Raw genomic sequence first — 16,088 nt, 5'->3', positions numbered from 1 at the left:
AGAGTTGATTGGTCGGAATCGTTTTTAACCCACTTACTACGAGGATCTTTCTCATTTGAATAAAATCGTCAGAATTTAGCCGAAATAAAATCCCTAAAAGTACGTCCTCTGCAGTAAAAGGTTTAATACATGGCTCACCTACTTCCACCGTTTCCACCAACTCCTCCTGATGCTAACACTTTCATCAGCTTACTGCCTTCTACTGTTTAATCAACTTCTCTTGTTTCTCCCAATGCCTTCACGATTTTCATCAACCCATTATCTTTGTCACCTGTAAAAACCGTTCTGTTTGCGCTCACTTCCTCTAATACTTCCACCAACCCATCATCTCTGTTACTTCCAGCAACCCTTCTCGTAGCTTCCACTGCTTCCACAACAACCAACAACCCACTGTCTTTACCACTGCCATCAACCCCTCTTCTCACTCCCATTGGCCTGACCACTTCCACCATGCCACTACCCTTACCACTTCCATTACTCTTATCTATCTTCCCCTCCTGCCTTGCCACTTCTCTTTCCTTCTAACCCAATTTTCAAGGGTTAGGAAGGGGCTGTACTGGTGGTGGAAAGTGGTTGAGAGACGCGCAATTGCTCTCCTCATTACGGCCATTCCCATCCCGCTCCATACCTTTGACATTACGGAGTACCCCTGGCGGATTTTTTTTTATTCGTAAGCGCAAAAGAAAACAGATTAAACGGTAATTACTGTATCTGTCTGTGTGCTAATTCATAGCTGTTGTTTCTGAAAAGTTGTGTTTGGGATAACAGCGGTGACAATCTCTGCATCGTTTCCCGCCATGTGGGATAGAAGGACGAGGTTTGGCGTAATTCCGATATGCCACCCATGTTCGATAGCGCTGAAGAGCTGTGTTTCTAGTAAAATATACATATCTCCAGCCGCTCTGCCTCTACCCGGCTCAGCTTGGAAGTGTTCTCTGTCGAAGAAATGAGAAAACGGTGAAATCGGGCGCGTAGTTGAAAGGCGTTTGAGTAAGACGTTGTGTGAGGACGGAGGAGAAGGAAGCTCTTGTACCAAGTTTATTTACTCACCAGGGCACGGTTTTTACACGGGTGTGCTAGTGGGGGCAAGGGGAAGGGGGGAGGGGGTTATATGTGGTGAGAAAGCGGTGGGTGGAGTAGGGGGAAAAAGGAGGGGGAAGGAGGGAGGGTCGCAGGGAGACGCTAAAGTGAAGGATAGGGGCAGCGGAAGTGATACGGGATGAGAAAGAGGGTCAAGAAGAGGGGGTGGGTGAGTAGAGTACGCAGCAAAGAATTAGGGCCTGGGGAAAAGGGAATAGGTTGAATGGTAGAGAGGTCAAAGGAATGTATAAAGGGAACGACGAATTGAAGGAGAGGTGATGGTAAAGGGAGGATGTTAAAAAGTGAGTGGGTAAGAGAGAATCAAGGAAATTTGGATGAACTGGTGATGCTTGAGAGGGAAATATCGGGGGTACTTTGTCGATAATGATGGGCAAGGTTACGTAATTGGTAATGAGAGAGAGAGAGAGAGAGAAGGATGAGGAGGAGGACCTCAGCTAGTAGTAGTGGTAGGAGTGGGAGCAGTAGGAGGAGGAACCGGGAACACAACAGCATCATTACCTCTAATAAGCGACTCTCTCAGATGCCCCACCCCTGCTGGCCCTCCTACCCTCCTCGCAGCGTCTCTGTTTGTGTTCATTACGGGCCTCGCTTTGTGTGTCCTCGGGAGTTATGTGCACCCGCCCTTACCTTAATTATCTAATACCCTTCCAGCCCTTCCACCACCTTCCCTGTTCCACTCAGAATTTTAATACCCTTAGTATCTTTTGCGGGAATTGAACTTTGTAATTCTATGTCGAGTAAATGGTGGTAATCTTGCACTGTAAACACGGCAACTTTCTTAAAATGAACCTAAGCTAAGAATTTCGGCTATATCAAGAATACATTGAAAAACATCACCATTTTAGAAGTGTTAATGCACATTCTTGGACAACTGTTCTTCTGATATTTCACTTGTATTTCTCACTTTCTTCTGGTAGTTAATATTCGTCAACTGAGAGAGGCTCGGTATATTTCTTTGCCCATAGTTGATGGTCTCTGATGTGATTCGTCAGGGAGGAAAGTGACTGACATGGTCTAAGTTTGAAGTACCATATATCTATTTGCCTGCTTATCTAGCAATCTATCTATTTATCTATCTATCTATATCTGTCTGTCTGTCTTTATAATTCTATCTCTTTCTGTTTATCAGTATCTGTTTATCTGTGTCTGTCTGTCTAATTATATCTATCTGTCTATTTATCTATCTGTCTATTAATCTATCAATATTTATCTGTCTATCTGTTTATATTTCGTTATGTCTAACTATATCTTTCTGTCTGTCTGTCTAACTATATTTGTCTGTCTCTGTTTTACTATGTCTATATATCTGTCTATCTGTCTATGTATATATCTATCTGTCTGTCTGTCTATATCCAAACACCCTAATCCTTTAGGGGTGTCCACAAATAAATCGCTTCCATGACACCCCGCCCTTTGCTATGCGTCTGCCTTCCCTCCAACTTACACACTCCTCTCTCGTATATCTCCACTCATCCCACCATCTCATCCTTGGTCTCCCCCTCCCCCTTCCCTTCCACCACACTCTCATGCACTCCTCTAATCAGCAAGGGAATATTAGGCAAACTTATGTCCCCACCAGTACCACCCCTTCTTCCCGACCACCCTCCTCCTCCCCCAAGGATTCAGTGACCTCAGTCTCGTCTGATTTTGTGTGTGTGTGTGTGTGTGTGTGTGTGTGTGTGTGTGTGTGTGTGTGTGTAATGAGTCTTTTGAATCAGCATCGAATGAATGATAGTATTATTACAGAGTACACTGAGGGGATGTGGTGTTTCCTAAAGTGAAAAAAATACGCTGGCAGTAACAGTAATGAAATTAAGGCACTGTACTGTACGCAGGATTGTACTGCCTTCAGATCTTTTTTCGTCGTTTAAATGTTGGTGTTGTTTCAGTGTAGGCTGCACTTTGCGTCTTTCCTCATCAGAATAAATCATCTGGTGGTAGCAAGAATTAACTGTATAAATTTCGTCGTACATTATGGAGTAATCTCTCTCTCTCTCTCTCTCTCTCTCTCTCTCTCTCTCTCTCTCTCTCTCTCTCTCTCTCTCTCTCTCTCTCTCTCTCTCTCTCTCTCTCTCTCTCTCTCTCTCTCTCTCTCTCTCTCTCTCTCTCCTCTCTCTCTCTCTCTCTCTCTCTCTCTCTCTCTCTCTCTCTCTCTTTTGTACAGTCTTGCTTACTCCAAGCTATTATATTCATCTCGTGGAAGATCTCATACTGAAAGGGTTAACGAAGCCTCTAACCTCTCCAGCTCAGAAAGTGTGTTCTGATCAGAATAAAAATATCTGATAGTATCAAGAACAGAATAAAACTACATCATACTGCCAGGGTTAATGTTGTAATATTTTCCCTCTCGTCTCTCTCTTTCTTCACCTTCATGGATGGAGCATCGTTAGTTTCTTCTTTGCCCCTTTTGCGTTAGGAATACTTGGCTGTCTTGACAAGGGACGGTGTTTTTTCAGAGCACATACAGGGTCTCAGCTAAAATGAGTTGATGATTCTGGTGACAGCAAGGAAAAAAAAACAGAAAAGACCTTGTGCTGGAAATTTTAATGATACTCTATAGTACCTTTTCATCCCGTGCACTTTCCCTCTCCCCCAGGATTCCAGTGCCCTCTGACTTTTACTTCTTTGTGTCTTGTGAAACTTTATTTTACGTCGAATAATTGGTGTATTGTTGAGGGGTACGCCCGGGGGCCCTCTTGAACTGAATAAAATCATGTGGTGGCAGCAAAAAGAAAGTGAAAGGACGCCATTTCCTATTTATTTATTTATATTACACACACACACACACACACACACACACACACACACACACACACACACACACACACACACACACACACACACACACACATAAGTAAATGGCAGAGTACACGAGGCCTCTCCCAAAGTTAATTTTAACTGAATAAAACTGCGTGGTAGTAGCAAGAATAAAATGAGAGGTCATGGCATTGTACGGGTCAGTTATACAATACGATACTTTTCCATCCTGTCTCCCTCGTGTCCCCCGTCAGGAGTACTGGGTCCTCAGGGTAGTATTTGTAAAGAGTCCTAACCAATTTTTATGGTAAGTCTTCGTGGATGTTAGTTATTACCGTCAGTTACTCTGGTTGGTTGTATTACTTCATTGTCATTTTCACTCTGGTTAGCTTGTGTTGTTGGATAGTTGTGTGAGTGAAAAATAAAAGTACGAACAGCCAGTCTTATGCACAACTTTAAATTACTATCTCTCTCTCTCTCTCTCTCTTTTTTTTTTTTATCTTGTTTTGTGCTGTGATTTTTTTTCTTCTGTTAATAAATTGTGGTGTTGTTGCAGATGACGCATAGCTTTTCTCTTTCATATATCGTCTGGCTGTAGTAAGAATAACCCCCTCACTATAACGTGGCTGCTATGTTGTATTCATGTTACCGTTAGACGACTTTATTCAATATAGGAAAGACCCCCCGTATTCTGAAGCGGTTAACAAAGGTCATATCTAGCAATGTCCCCTGGTGTTGGGTTGTAGGGCGTTTGTTGTACCCTGACAAAGATCCCTAATCCTTTTTCAGCTCACTTCATAGCCAGAGTTAGTCAGGCTGGCGGACTTATTTGACTTAGCAACCAAGGAGACTTATTCCTTACCATGTAAGTAAGGTTCACAAAATTTCATGCAACCATGATTTTGTTTTAAAATAGTGGCAGCGGCTCAATTTCGTCAAATAAAAGTAAACTTAGTATGGTTATGTTATAACCTTCCGTCCCTTTGTGTTTAGATTTTAAAAGTAAGTGCAGGTGTTGTAGCAGAGGAAATACGGAATTTTCTGCTAGATTGACTAAATACATCTGGCGAAAGCAAGAATAAAAAAGAAAAGACCATTGTACTGTACAGATTAATTATGTGGTTCCCTTCCTTCCCGTCTCTTTTTTTCATCAAAGTATTTTAATGCTCTCAGCCTCTTTTACCTTCCGTGGTCTATTTTACCTTGTTTTGTGTGTGTGCGTGTTTTTTTTTTTATAATAAATTGCAGTGTTGTTGCAGAGTACGAAGAGGGTCCAGTTTTGCGGTTGATCCCCTCACTACCAGGGGTCGTTTCTAGGTCGAAAGGGGTCGTTCCTAGGTCGAAAAATTTATTTGAGAATTAAGTCTAATATCTTCAGTAGCAGGAGCCTCTCCTATGCTACACAAAATCGTCTGGAGGCAGCAAGAATGAAATATAAAAGACGTCATAATCTCATTCTAGATCAGAGAGCTTTTTTGTAGTGAAGGGTTAAATGAAGTCTTTTTTTTTTATGCTTTTCAAAAAGTCTTTCCTGAGCTGCATAAAGCCATCTAAGGATAACCCGAATAAATAACAAAAATGGCGTCATCCTATTAAAAGGGTTGTCGTAGCAATGGAAAAATCAGTTAGTAAGGAAGTGCTTCCAGAGAACCAGCCTCCTGAGCTGACGGGAATATGGCCCCTAGTATTGTGTCACCAGTATACACTATTCCCTTTGGTGCTGGAGAGGGATGCCTTCATGTGGTGGCACCAGTATAACCAGGTGATTCAGCTGTTTGCTTATACAGATATCCCTCCGCTACTTCCCTGTCTCCCAAGAGGAGGATGGTGAACTGCAGGAAGAGGGCAACTTCAGCCTGCAGTCCACTGGGTTCACATTTAACGCTGCGGCTACTTCTACTGCTACTACTAACCCCTTCACTCAGAGGGGGTGCCGTATTTGTCAGTTTCATTCATCCGTTTTCCAAACAGTTTTATTCAGCTTGTGAGAGACATTAAAACTGACTCCTCTGCTCCTACCCTTGTGGCTACTACCCCTCCGTCCTTACTCCTTTCTACCCTATCAGTTCCCCTGCCCTGACCTCTTTGCCTCTACCCCTTTACCCTTACCTTCTATCCCTTACTGCTGTGCCTCAACCATGACCCTTTTATCCCTACCTGTTTTGATCCTACTCCACTACCCCTACCCAGTATCACTCACTCCTCTGCCCCTACCCACTGCCCTTACCCTTCAGATGGTTCCATATTCCTCTGCCCCTTCCTCATACCGATACCCCAGATCCTCTGCTTCTCTGATATAACCCCTCAACCCTTCCCCTTTCCCAATCCCATTCCCCAATCCTTGTGCCCCGACCCTGACTCATTTCTTAATTTACATAACCAGGACACCTCCGTCCCTCCCTCACCACACAGTTACTGTCCCGCTCCCGCCTCACTCTATCATACTTTAATATAAGTGTCGCTGGTGTTCATCTGACACTCGCTCATTTTGTCCGATAACTTGTTACGCTCGTTGTTCGGGGATCATAGAATCTTTGTGCTGGATGGGAATGGGGATGTGGAATTGCATGGATATTTCTATGTACATTTTTTTACGTAGGCTAAATTGTTGTGTGTAACTGATGTCCACGGTAGTATTTCTGTTGTTGTTGTGTTGTATTGGCCGTTAAGAGGTTTTTTAAAGGTTTACTCTGCCATTTTATAACATCTGCATGTTGGAAACTGCTGTAGCCACAGAATTAAGCCTGAAAAGGGAGAGAAAGGCTGACATTTGACATATTGTATTGGAAGGAAACGGTGGTGTTTCTCAGAAATTAGAATGACTTTAATCTCTTCATGCTGATGGCATTCATTGTTTTATTCCTGATATCTTCTAATGATTTTATTTAGTTTGTAATAGACTTTTAATATGGAAGGGTTTGATACAGCCTTCATTAAATCCTGTACTACAATGGGGCTATCACAAGCTGAAGAAGATACAATCGTTTGGTGGTAGTAGGCATAAATTCAAAATGCGTCACCAGATTCAAGGGGTTTAGGACAACAGAAAACTACAAAAACAGCTTGCGGCCAGAGGCATTGCAGAGACGTTGACCCGTTTTCATGATTCGCGTGAATATACTGTCACGAGCAGCTGTGATTGTCAGTACCAGCTGGGGCTTAGATTGTTGTATAGTCGGAGATAAAAGGTCGCTAAATGTTTCACCCCTTTTACTGCTTCCCTTCCTCTGGTGGCTAATACAGTTAAGCTGAGAGAGGCTTGGTATTCACTCAGCCTGTAGAGGATGTTTTTGTTATGATGCGTCAGGATGAATAATGACGAACTAGCCTTAAATGTGAAGTAAACACAGCTGAACAGTAGGAAACTTCTGTCCCTGACCTTGCATCAGTAGGTGTCCACGGTCACCTCAGATACTCAAAAGGATGAATGTTTCGAGAATCTCCCTTGCATGACGACACGTGTCAGTATTTTCGTAGTGGACAGGGTGCTTGAGGCCGATGTTGGTGTCACCTTAGCTCGCCGTGGGTGTGGTAGGCGTAAAGTCATCGAGGGTTAGGTGGAGGGTAAGACGAGTCCAAGGCACATACGGTGAAACAAAGGATGGTGGTAGTAAGTAATGGCATTGTGTAGGTTAAGAGGAAAGTAAGACAGATACTAGGCACAGACTGTGAAGCAGAAAATAATGGTAGTTAAGGGTGTTATGTTGTAGGTGTGATTACTGACTGGTGGAGACAGGTGTTAATTTGTGAGTATCCATCCTACAAATTCAGTGGCACATTAGGGAATTCGAACTCACGACAGAGTGTCCACAATACCGATAGAGCCATTGAGGTGCCCAGTGAGTGTGGGCGATGTTAGTGGCACTTCAGCCCACCGTGTGCTGTTGGGGCCCCTGTGGCATTGGCGGTGTCCGGGCCCACAGTTATTGTCCTATAAGTCGCGGAACACAACCATCTGGTCTCCGGCCGCGATCAAGTCGTAGTTTACGCCGGGAGTCGCGCCGCCGCCCCGCCTCCTCCACAATCTTTTCTCTCCTTGGCAAGAAAAGCCAAGAATTTGTTTTGCCTTTAAAGCTGCCTAATCGGTGTTTACGTTTGTGTGCGTGCTTGATTTTTTACGTGCATTTTGTTTTTATGTGTATTAAGTAAATAATGCGTTTACATATTTAAGAGAAAAGTTCACTGGATTTTTTGGAGTGGTGCAGTCAGAGGGCGAATCGCAGAGCGGCGGGAATTTACGCGTGCAGTATTTTCCTCTTATCACGTAGCGCAATTCAGAAATGCTCGTTCCCCGGAATATCGGGTTGGGCAAAACATTCACTTTTACTCGGCGAGAATGTTTCCTTCGAGAGAGAACGAGACATTTTACTCTAATACTGGAAAGGGGATTTCTGAGTTTGCTAAGAATTGCATCGAAGTTCTCTTGTTAGGCGAGGCGACTGCATTCACTCTTTGCTCTGTGCCGCGTGTCCCAATTCTTAAATCTGGTTCCTCGTGTCTTGAATGCCAGGCGTTAACAGCCATTATAGCAACCCTCCCCTCAATGCTTCTCGTACGGTCTGCGTCAAAAGTTCACCAAACGTTTCACCTCCTGTTTCCTATTTGCCAATCCTTGCTCCTAAGCTGTGGGACTTGGTATAGGTCTCTTCCCATAGATGGTTCTGCATGATATGATGCACCAGGAAGGAATGCGACGGAGGTGCTTATATGTAATCTTGACGCAGTGCAACAGTAAGTCAAACTATTGTTCCTGGCTGCACCTACACTTCTCGCCACGCCTTGCCGCCTCTCACACTCACTTCACCGTCGCCTCGCTCCCTCGCTCGCTCTCCTCGTTGCAAGCACACTCCTTTCGCTGCTCATTACCACCTCCTCACACGTTTTCCGTCACACTCTAGTTCTTCTCTCTGCTTGCCATGCACTGCCTCTCCTTCACACCTCCTCGCTTTAGATACACTCATGTCTCTGCTCATTACCTGCCTTTAGTAAGCTCTCCTGCCTCGTTGCACATAACGCTCATCACTCTTCTCATTAACCCCGCATCGTACTCGCTCCATTCTCTCTCCTCTCATCACTCGCCTCATTACCCTCGCTTCGTCCCTTCTCTCTATCCTCTCCCCTGACACCCTTGTCCTCATCCTTTGGGGACCGCATCTCTCCTGCACTGACGGCATTTATGTACACACCATTATTCCGGCAGCTTCCTCCGCGTCACACACTTGAACAGTCCGCCTTTGCACCTTCTCAGTCCGCTCCCCGCCCTCCTTATCTGTGAGCACCTTGGCAGAAGTCTCCTCAAGCGGCTCTCTCACACTTGGTCGCTGTCACTCCCTTCCCCCTCCTACCTTCCTGCACCTCCGATTCTCCGGAATTCACCTACCATGGTTCCCATTGCCTGTGCCTATTGTCCCTCTTGCGATCTTTTGTCTTTCCATTTCAGTGCATTCTATACTCACCCGTAATCAACCTGTTCAACCCGGGGACGTCTCTTTAAATTTTATTCTTGGAAACTGCAGCCGATTTCTCGATTCCATAGAGAAAAGGTTTAATGGAAACTTTCCGAAAGGGAGGGGTTAGGTTATAGCCGCCAGTGACCTCTTAACTAAAATGCTTCCTCAGTTGATTAAAATCGTTTGGAGGTAATAACAGTAAAGGAGACTGATACGCCGTCTTAGTGAAGGACCAAAGCAGTCTTGATACTAACTTCCTAACCAGTGGATTTTCTGCACCAGGCCATCTAAACGAACTTCACCTCTGTATATGGTACTAAGTTCCCCCTCCACCTAGTCTCGTTCCTCGACATCCCCCTGTCCCATCTACCTCCCTCCTCCTCACTCTCTTTCCTCCACTCAAGCGTCCTCAGCTTTTCTCCCACAATGGCCCAAACTTGAACACGCGTCTGCCCCTGCCAGACCTGACAGCCTTCTCTCCTCCTGTCCCCCTCTTCCACTTAGTTCCACCCTGCCTGCCCAGCCTTCCTCACTCCGTCTCTCCATGTCCCTGATTTTTCTTCCTCCACTCAGTTGCCTGCTTTTCATCCATTCTTTCTGCTTGCCCCTACCTCATCCTCCTTACGAAGTTCATCCTTTCCCCACTCTGCCTCCCATCCATTACCTCTCTGTCTGTTCCCACCTCTTCCTCCCGCACTCACTTCGTCCCTTTCGAACCCTGCATCCCCTTCCTCCCATCCGCTCCCTGCCGTGCCTTACCCCACCATCCTTACCCGCTTTTAATGAGTTCCCCTTCAGGGCCCCGCCTCTCTCTTTAGGCACAATGGGGCACGGAAAAATTTAGGCCGACTATATAGAGAGACAGCTTATGTGAGGATGAACGAACACACGCCCAGATACACCGAATACTCGTATGACAGTCTTACTTACGTATGAATTTTTATCTTGTTGTTGCTTATTTGTGGTTATAATGTTATCCACTTCATTTCAATGACATATTGTATAATGTAGTATTGCTACCACCAGGCGATTTTATTTATATTTCGAGAGATTTTTCGATATGGCTTGCTTAGATAAAACCTTCATTATGCCCTTCACTACTAGAGTTTGTCATGAGTTTCTAAAACTCATTGGGTGGTAGTAAAAGCAAAATCTTTAAAAAGCACGTCCTACGGGTGAAGATGGGAAAAAAAGTTCCATGCAGTGTTACGACATTTGTATTTGTGCTCAGAAAGCGAGTAACTCAGCACAAAGCAGCGTCGGACACACAAAATCCCCTCAGATTAACAAAGGTCTGACAAGCACAAGCCGACTGATGGTATTATTATGTAGCATTGAGGAGCAGCAGAATGTAGGTACACCGAAGCACAGACTCTCACGAACAATGCCTTCACTTATGCACAAAATTTTACTCTCACGCAAACAGAATAGGAACACAGACCGATTAACCTTGCATACTGCCACACTTTCCCACGCACGCTCGCACTCTCAAACGAATAAAACGCATAACCCTGAAAACCAGACGCGGCATGACAGTGCACAAGCGAGGAAGTCGTTCACACACACACACACACACACACACACACACATCCATCTATCTATCTATCTATCTATCTATCTATCTATCTATCTATCTATATATATATATATATATATATACCTAGGCTGCTTCCCCCAAAGGAAGGTAACCGAGACAGGACGACACACTCCAAATTTACTCATCCACACAAACACATTCATTCTTATCCTAGCCCCAAGAGCTAAGGTATATATATATATACAGAGAGAGAGAGAGAGGAGAGAGAGAGAGAGAGAGAGGGGGGAGAATTACTCACTTAAAACAGTGTACACACAGAGACACACGCCCAAAAAAATCCATTAATCAATATCACACACACACACACACACACACACACACACACACACACACACACACACACACACACACACACACACACACACACACACACACACACACACACACACACACACACACACACACACACACACACACTGCCAACCTGATAACCGGAGTGGGCAGAGTCATCCCCTAAAACGTTGAGCGTGTTTGCACCGATGAGCAAACACAATCCGGCAGTCAAGCGGCCATTCACTCCCGGGTGCTTCAACTTATTGGTGTTTACGTGTGTTTTAGTTTCAATGCCATAAATGACGCTGAATTCGCACGTAAAATCATATATACGTTTTGTCATTCCATCAATTCCTGGTGCCCTTGCCCGGGATGTGGTGTGATGGTCTCCTCTCGCTGGATTGGTGAATAGTCGTGTTTTTCTTTTTTTTTTTTTTTTTTTTGGGTGGGGGAGGATTTTTTGCTTATGGACCTTGGGTACTTAGCTTATCATTTTTTTTTTTTAATGAATCTAAAATCGCGTATATCTTCTCTCCTCCTCTCAGCTTTTAGTGTGGGATGAGATTGTGTTTTTTGCTCGTATGATTGGTATATGAACCTTTTTCCTTGGTATTCGAACCTTTTTCCTTTTTTCCAGTTACAGTTGTAATTTCATATATAAGGTAGTCATCCCATCGACTCCTGGTAGCTTAATCAGGGATGGGATAGCGATTTCCCTTCGTTTATTTGGTATGGGTCTTTTTTTTTATTTTTTTTTATCGTATCGAATATGTTATGTCACCCCATCCATCTTTGATTACCTTGCCTGAGGATGATTTTTTTTTTTTTTTTCGTGTGATTGATGGAAGATATTCTTTATCTTTTATCTTTTTTGGTGGGGTCCTACACTTGATTTCATATGTAATTTTTCATCAAATGTATAATTTCTATCATATTATCCTTTGTCGAGCATCAAGTGATAATTGTCTTTTTCTTTGGTGAAGGGAATTTATTTTCTTAGGTTATATATATATATATATATATATATATATATATATATATATATATATATATATATATATTTGTAATATACGGTAAATTTTGTCATGCCATCAACCTAATGCACCCTAACCAAGGGATGAGATGATGCTTTTAGTCTCGATTACTTCACATAAAGCCTTATGCTTTATTATTTCTTAAGTTTATTTATTATGTATTCTATTTGTTTATTTCATCATATTTTCTTCTCTTACCCGTTTATCCCATAGGTCTTAGTTAGGGATGATGGTTGTCTCCTGTTTGGATGGTACAAATTTTTTTTTTTCTTTCTTTCTTTTCGCCACGTACATGTTTTGTCATCCTTTCGATTCCAGGTCGCCTTATGCAGAAATCAGGCAACGGTATACTCTCTGATGATTGATATAAACTCTCTCTCTGTCTGTCTGTCTGTCTGTCTGTCTGTCTGTCTGTCTGTCTCTCTCTCTCTCTCTCTCTCTCTCTCTCTCTCTCTTTCCAAATTATAATCTAGGTCATCACATCGCTGCTTGTCTTGTTTGGGATGAGGTGATTAATAGACTGTGTACATTAATTTTATGTAGGTTTTCTGTCTTCTTTACTTCTTCTCATATAATGGTGGTAAGTGGGGGTGCCCACCATCCATTCACCTGATATAGAGTAGAAATGACTGCTAACAGAGTGACAAACCAAATGTTCTCTTGTATCCCAGGAAACAGTTTACTGCGCTGGTGACAGCATGAGGAGTAGACTGTAACACCAGTCGAACAGGGCAGTGCTCCCGAGGTGGTTGGAAAGCTGGTGACAGAGTGAACCATCCGTCCTCAGGACTTGCTTCTGGCCATCCACCATTGCTCTGTTTCAGTAACAGTAGGCCAGCATACTCTCCTGCACATTATCCTGTAATTGTTTAAACCAAGCTCCATACACATTGCACATTGCACAAAACATTTTTTTTTTTTTGGGGGGGGGGGAAGGAGGAGGATCACTCGCATCTGGTTCCTTCCACCTTCCGTTAAAAAAAAAAAAAAAAAAAAAAAAAAAAAGTACAATCAGATGGTTTCCTTGTGTTTTAATGGGTCAAGGGACTCCAACTGGTTGTGGTCCTTATGGACTTAGATCCGAAGGGTGGCTGGAGTTTATGACTAGCATATTAACACACATTGAGTCACTTACGCCTTAAAAGTCTGCACGAAACAGTCAGTCCCAGTGTCCCTACGCTCCTGGGAATTTTCATTCTCACTTTAAAAGTTTGTACAAACAGCCTAGCCTTGGTCCCATATGCTCTTGATTGAATTCAAAAGGTTAGATGATTGATAAATTGATTTAGCAGGTTAATGATCAAAAGTGCCAGCTGGGAGGTGAGCATCAAACTGCGGGTCACCAACACCTCGCAAGCCGTAAAAAGGGACTGGATGTCAGTGTTGCCGTAAAGAGTTTGAATGAACTGAATTGTCTGAGTGAGAACTTTGACCGTGGAATTGGGAGATGAATGGGTCTGGAAGAATAATTACCCTTTTCTGAAACTGGTGGAAAAATTCGCCGCCACCATAATGAAAGAAGTGAAAGGAGTATAATTTTCGGATGGCAGTATAATTATTTTTAAATGCTTGTTTTATTCATATATATATATATATATATATATATATATATATATATATATATATATATATATATATATATATATATATATATATATATATATAATATTGGAATTCCGTATATAATTTCACATGTATGCATGCTTTTATGCACTATAGTTTTTCAGGCTACTTTCACAATTTTGTTTGATTTCAAATAAAGATGAGTAGTCGTCAGCCTGATTATCTGTTATGCTGAAGCGTAGCATTTAGACGACATTTGTGGTGTGCCTTTCAACTTACGTGACCTTTGCTGGCCCGGAAGTGTGTCGTAATTGATGCTGATGGATGCAGGTAGATACTGATGCCTCGTAATGCCGATTCGTGCTGCCACATCATTGCATCTCAGGCGCTAGTGAATTATGATTATGTTTTGTTCATTATGACGCCATTGTTCCCGTGTCTTCTGCATGTTGCCTTTTATTACATTTACTGAACAGAAAGTGCACAAGTTAATGTGGAGGGAGCGTTTGTTTAGGTCGGTAGATCGCTTGGAGTGCAGAGAGAGAATAATTGTTACGGACTGATGGATAGATGGTAGGCTGGTTAAGTATGGCAAAAATAAGGGATGTGGCTTTGGCTGAGGGTGATGTATGTTACTATATTTATCATGTTCGTACCCACGGAATAGGTGCAGGATACAAGAACTCGCCTATAAGATCACAAAGTAGTCCCTACTGATGGATTCTTATAACTGACGGATCGAACGTGTATGCAGACACCCGACTCTGGCTTATTTTTGGAACATTAATGAGATTTACATGTACGTTACAGGCCATATTCAGCTGGGGGATGGAGAAGCCAAACACTTATTACCTGAGGACACACCTAAACACCGGTGTGATCTGTTATCTGACACTTTGGCAGCGGTTGCCCTCGCCTTGGCTATAAGGCGGGCACCTGTCTCGGACGTATGCCAGTATTCGTCTGTTTAGAAGACATTGCCTCACCAGAATTCCAAACTTGCGGAAAACATAACCTTGACTCAAAATGGCCTACGTTAGTCACAGAGTCAAAAGAATATTATTAACAATAAAGTTTTTAAAGTAATGTTTCAAAAGTTTTGGGTATTTCTTTGTTGTTTCCTGAAAACGATTTTACATAGCTTGAGTGAAAATCTTTTGGCTTCATCGAAAGGCAAGTGGATTGTGAGGTTTTATTTTGGGTCACGCAAGGATAGAGGAAATGAAAGCCACTCCTGAGACGAGTGGTAGAGCGAGGTATATAAAATATTTAGTAATACATTCTCCGGTGATGTCGGGAACTGTGTGGCTCTTAACGGTGCTCGCTGTCTTCAAGATAGATCAGAAACATTACTTTGAGTAAGCCTTTTAAAAATTCTTTGTGTTTGATCAGAGATGGAGAGAGAAGTTTAGTTAAGCCGCAGATTACAATATTTAGAGTGCATTTTTACCCGTGTTTGAAGCAGAGAATGTAAAGGGCAAAGTGATGAGGAAATGGAGGAGTGACTCAGATTTGCTGGATAATGGTGATGGTTTTCCTGTTATATATATATATATATATATATATATATATATTTATATATATATATATATATATATATATATATATTTATATATTCATTTTGTTTTCGGATCTCAGGCGCCCATTTGTGACATTGATGTAACATTATTATGATGGTTATTATATTTCATTTTATAATAACAGATACAGTAGTCCTAATGTGATAACGAGTCGTTTATATTTTGCTTCTTTGCAGTGCGAAAAGGATTTGCAGAAAAAATTTAAGAATTTTTGATAGACCACTACGTTTTTTTTTTTTTTTCAATTCAGTTTCCTCCTTATTGGGAGGGGGGGACTAAAAAAAAAAAAAAGCTCTTTATGTACAGCTTTTTATCCTTAAAGATGATATCTGAAAAAGAAAGAAAAACGGCCCTTTACTATACGTTCTTTTGGACGATATGGACGACAAGAAAATGGGCAAGGATCATATTTTCCTGAGGTGTGTGTGTGGAAACTCCTCAACACGGTACAAAGATGAAGGGAGAGGCCGATGAAAGGCCGGCCGGGAACGCTGTGAAGAATGAATGCCTTAATTAATTCGGTGATGAATGCCCGCGGTTTTGCCCCGGTGAATGAGGGAACCAGGGATTAATGGATTCACATAATTTCGAGAGCAAGAGAATGGGGCTGTGTGGGATCGCCGACTAAACCAGAGGATCAGAAATAATTAAGGAATGTAAGCAGCGGGATCCGGCCGCCACCGTATTAAAAACAGACCCAAGCGGATTGCCGAGGGGATGAAAATGCAGCGGA

This window comes from Coenobita brevimanus, chromosome 26 (assembly GCF_032717465.1).
Source record: "Coenobita brevimanus isolate Jiangsu-jjx chromosome 26, ASM3271746v2, whole genome shotgun sequence".
In the NCBI taxonomy this organism is placed as follows: Eukaryota; Metazoa; Arthropoda; class Malacostraca; order Decapoda; family Coenobitidae; genus Coenobita; species Coenobita brevimanus.
The sequence above is the reverse complement of the archived record's forward strand: the minus strand, read 5'-3'. Positions refer to the sequence as shown.